This window comes from Martes martes, assembly GCF_963455335.1.
Source record: "Martes martes genome assembly, chromosome: 4".
Taxonomy (NCBI): Eukaryota; Metazoa; Chordata; class Mammalia; order Carnivora; family Mustelidae; genus Martes; species Martes martes.
Window position 1 is genome coordinate 50,314,238 of NC_137891.1, and position 5,056 is coordinate 50,319,293.

The window sequence follows — 5,056 nt, forward strand, 5'->3', positions numbered from 1 at the left end:
ACAAAAGGGTCTGGCTTGGGAGTCTAAAGTCAAAGCAGGTTATTTCTTTGTATCTCTTTCCTTGTCTTGAGAAGCTTTACTCCTTGTCTTTTTATTTCAGAGTGTACTCATTTTTCAAGACCCAAATTTAGTTAAAATCACATTCTTTTATTTCAATCATATTAGCAAACAGCAATTTCTTATTTTGCTGATTCTATTACCCTTATAGTCTGGTTGACTGTATTCGATTACAAACCAACACCTACAACTTGAAGCACCTGCCCTTTTGACTTTTAACTGGGACCTTACGTTTAGAAAGTATGTTTTTCTCTGTCCAAGTTATGTAATCGGTGTGGCAGGTCTGCCGCAGTTGGCGTTCACACGGGACTCATACTTCCATTTCAGCTACTCTGAGCATTATTGTGATCTCTTGGAGTTATCACCTGGGTACCCCAAAATGAATTCCATGAATGCCACATAGCCTGTACTTTAAGTCCTAAAACTGTTCTCCATTCAGACATTTTCATATTATACAAAAAGAGAAAAAAAGATTATGTGCACGGCTCATTTTGAGTATCTAGTATATTCTATTTGATTTTCCTCCTTATTTAAGAATGTGTGTGTATGTGTGTGTGAGAGAGAGATGCAAAGAGTCTGTGCTATCTTTCTAGCTCGATTCGCAAGTCATTGAGAGCAGAGGAATACTCAATTCCCTGAATTATGGCACCCATAATATTATTGGATAGAATAAGAAATAAATACTGTATCATAGTCGATAGTGAGCTGAGGGATGGGATCTGAAACATAGTGCTCTGGGATATTGGAAATTATCCTTGGCATTATTTGGGTGCTCTCTAAACATCTAGTGCACACATAGTTTCTTTCCCACCCACAAGCATACACATGCACACTTTCGTTATTTAAACACTTGCTAAGGCATAAAACATTCTTACTAATGGAAAACACATCTAGGTTACCTGAGAATGTCCACCTTCTAACAGGAATGATATGCATGATGACTGCCAGCCTGGGTTCTGTCCATCTCCTACACTGCACAGCATTGGAATAAATGCTTGTTTAATAAATATTTTGTCTGAGTGAGTGATCCTTCAGGGACACATGTCAGGGATCCATCATGTTGAGTCAGCCTGATGTTGGTGGTGAAAGCGGTTCAGAGTCCTAAAGACCTCACCAGCAGCCCTATTTTGCTGGTACATGGAGTAGCAGTTCTTGCCTCTTTGATTTTCTATCAGAGAGGGCTGTTCAAATGCACATGACACTCCCCAGGGTTACCAGCTTACTAACTGTAAGCACAGCTTTCCTCCTCCTGTCAAGAAAGCTTATTGCCATAGAAACAAGTAAAACACTGTTTTATGAATATGTTAGAAAATATAATTTATCAAACTATGCAAATGATTTGCATATTTCTGTTCTTTATTAGTAGTAGCAAATTGTAGCCTCAAAAAAAAGTGCATTTATTACACCAAAGCTTTGCTATGCAGCAATTAAGGGCAACTGCCTAAAGAAACAGCTTTGCATTTTGATTGTTAGGTTTTCCTTAAAGTGCTATTACATTGAGTCTGTGATCACTCTTCTGTCATGATAACCCCATATTGATGTTTACTTTTGGAATTCACTTTTCAGTAGTTTCAGCAAACCTTAAGAGACCTCTTTTGAAGTCTTTTGTTGCCCCAGCACCTGCCACAGTCCTAATAAAAACTTGGAATAGTGTTGTGATCAGGATGTTTTATTTGTGAATGCTTTTATTCCATGTCAGGCTTGTGCTGAGTTCTCAACCAATGATAATGAAAAAAAAAACAACAACACAGGCCGCTTTTTCTTTTTCCTTTCTTTCTCTTCCTCTTTCTTTCTTTCTTTCTTTCTTTCTTTCTTTCTTTCTCTTTCTTTCACTGTCTGATGGTATAGGGTATATATGTAGGAAAATGATAGGAGTCCGAATAGTATTTATAACAAACTTTCGTGACCTCATGCTAGAGGATGCTTTTGAGAAGGCAAGATTGGAGACAGTGAGACTTTCAGTAGTGCACGTGAGAACTGATAAAAACTGGAACTAGACCAGAATGAGGGAAGGTGAAGCAACAGAAGGGAGAAAGTTGATCTGATAATCTCTTATGATATAAAATGAAGAGGGCTTGATTATTAAGTAAGAGGCAGAATGAGAGCCATGGAAGGGACTAGAATGGTGATGGCAGATTGACTAGGGACAATGGTCGTGTTAATGGAGATTGGAAGAAGAGTAATCAATTTGGAGAGGAAAAATGGAGAGCTCAGTTTTGGAATGTCTGGTTTGGAATTCAATCATTTATACGCATCAGGCAGTTGGAATCTTTAGTTCAGGGAAAAGGTCAGGGTATAGAGTTGAGAGCCAGCATCACAGAGGTGATAGTGTAAGACATAAAATTAGATAAAATATCTCAAATGGCTTCTAGAACGGGAACTGCAGGGATTGTGGATTTAAAAATACCGATATTTGAGGGGCAGGCAGAGAATAATCTGAAACAATATGTAATTCTAGAAGCCCTCAGTGCCTGGCAAATGAAGGTAGTCAAGATTTTCAAACGGGACCAGTCCACATGGCACTTAATATTGGTTCCTAATACCATTGTCTAATAAAAGGAACCAGGAGTCCTTGGAGAAATAGCTGATTTTAGGGTTAGGATAGGGAATGCATAAGTGATCTATAATATCTCATAGTGTCAGAAAGGAAATGCTAACACACACACACACACACACATGCATGCACAAGAACACACCAAAAAAAACAAAATAAAATAAAATCCCGTAACACATTGATAGGATTAAGTCAAAGGAACACAGAAGTCCCTTGAAAAAATCCCCAATAGTCAAAGATGGAAAAATGTGACCAACACAAATAATATTGACTAAAAATCCAGAGTATAAAATAAATATCCGTAATCCCATAGTGACATAATTAAATGATTGAATACATAAATAAATGCAGGCAAATGGACAAACCTCCTATATAGATTAACACTAAATAGTGTCTGTAGAAAACCTGTCCTCAAGGAAGGGAGGTATAAATCCCTACTCCTTAAGTGCAGACTGCACATAGTGTCTCCTTCTCAAAAGTATAATGCAGAAAGGAGCAAAAGAGTAGCTTTGCTATACTACATCTGTCCAATGTTCAAGGTTAACATCAATAGTGATAGGTCATGTTGATAGCATGTATCCTTGTTTTGATATGATGAGAATAATGCTTTGCCTCTGGTCTTCCTTCTTATGATCTAAACCACAGTCTAACTGTGAGAAAAGGAGTACATTCTGTAATATATCTGACCAGTACTCCCCAAAACTGTCAAGGTCATCAAAAAAAAAAAAAAGTCCTTAACAAGGAATGTGAAGAGTATAAATAAGCAAGTGTTCAAAAATGTGGCCTTCTCTTCCCCTCCCCTTCTTGTCCTCTTCCTCCTTCTCATTATGGACATTTAACAAATGGAAGTCTCTCTTGCAAATGTGGTTGTGAACATTTGCTTATTTGAAGATTTAAGGCTGAAGCCTTCTAAAACATTTCTCTTAACTTCATATCTGCGTAACCCTCTCCCAGCACATCTTTATTTATTCTTTTCACATATCAACCATGGATTAATTCAGGAAAACTGGAAAATAAGATCTCATCTGTAATATCAAATCTCTGAGATGGTCTCAAACAGAACACTTACAAATTCCAAGGACTTGAGATAAATCAAAGTGACTGAGAATGCTTACAGTTTTACGACTGTCCCACCCGTGAGACGTGGTATGTGGCAGAGATTAACTCCTAACCTTATAAAAAGTGATTCTTCCTGGATTTTCTGGACAAAATCTTTTTACCTATAATCTCTCCCTTAAGATCACCTTTCCCTTTTAAGAAGTGATTATTCCAGGAGAATAAATACAGGAAGCTGAGGTCAGCTATAAATCTTGTAAGATACTCGTCTAGAGCAAAGGTCTTGGTATCTTCTGATGCAGAAACCCTGGGAAGCAGGCAAAATGTGACTTGAGCATCCCTTTACCTCTTTTATTTCCCATGTTAGTGCTTCTATCTGCTGCTTTTTTCCCCTGCCCATTTAAGTAACCAAAGTCTCTCACTGAAACATTTTTTTTTAAAATCAACATTTTACCACATTTATTTCATCTGAGTTTCTTCCACTTTGCTGAAGTATTTTATTTTTTTTAATATTTTATTTATTTATTTGACAGACAGAGATCACAAGAAGGCAGAGAGGCAGGCAGAGAGAGAGCGGGAAGCAGGCTCCCCGCTGAGCAGAGAGCCTGGCTTGATCCCAAGGCCCTGGGATCATGACCTGAGCCAAAGGCAGAGGCTTAAACCCACTGAGCCACCCAGGCACCCCTGCTGAAGTATTTTAAAAGAAACCCAGATATCATGTCATTGTACTCTTCCTTATTTCACTCTGTAGTTCTGGATAGTGGGGACATCTTACATTACCGCAACGTCATTATCACATTCAATACCACTCAGATCTGCTTTCCTCAGCTGGCACTGTATACTCTACTCACTTTCCCCATCAAGAGCACAATGATCTCTCTTTGGTCTCATTCCTTCATACTTCTTATTTTGTTATTGTGTTAGTAGTTCCTCTGCCAGGCAACACATTTAGTAGGAGAGTTCTACAAATAGTATTATAAGTAGAAGAGATAATTCCAAAGGTAGGAATTTGAAACCATAAGTCACTAGGTAACAGCAATAATTTCATGTATATGTTGAAAATTTTCAACTCTAGGTCAGAGCACAAAAGGGGTTTCTAGGTACGTTTCTGTGGGGGCCTATGTGTCACATACATGAGATGTCCATCATGAAAAACTGTCCATATATATTCCTTTCATCACACATATACATTTCTTTCATGTGTATATGTAGTATGTGTAAAGTTGCTTATCTGAAAATTTAAGGCTGGAGCCTTCCAAAACATTTCTCTTAACTTGGTATAGATATGCAAAATAGGGGAAAATATATATAATTCCTGCTTGCTAAGCAGTCTTCTTGAATGAATTCAAGATGATTGTTAAAAACCAAAAGCAATGGGATTCAAGCCTT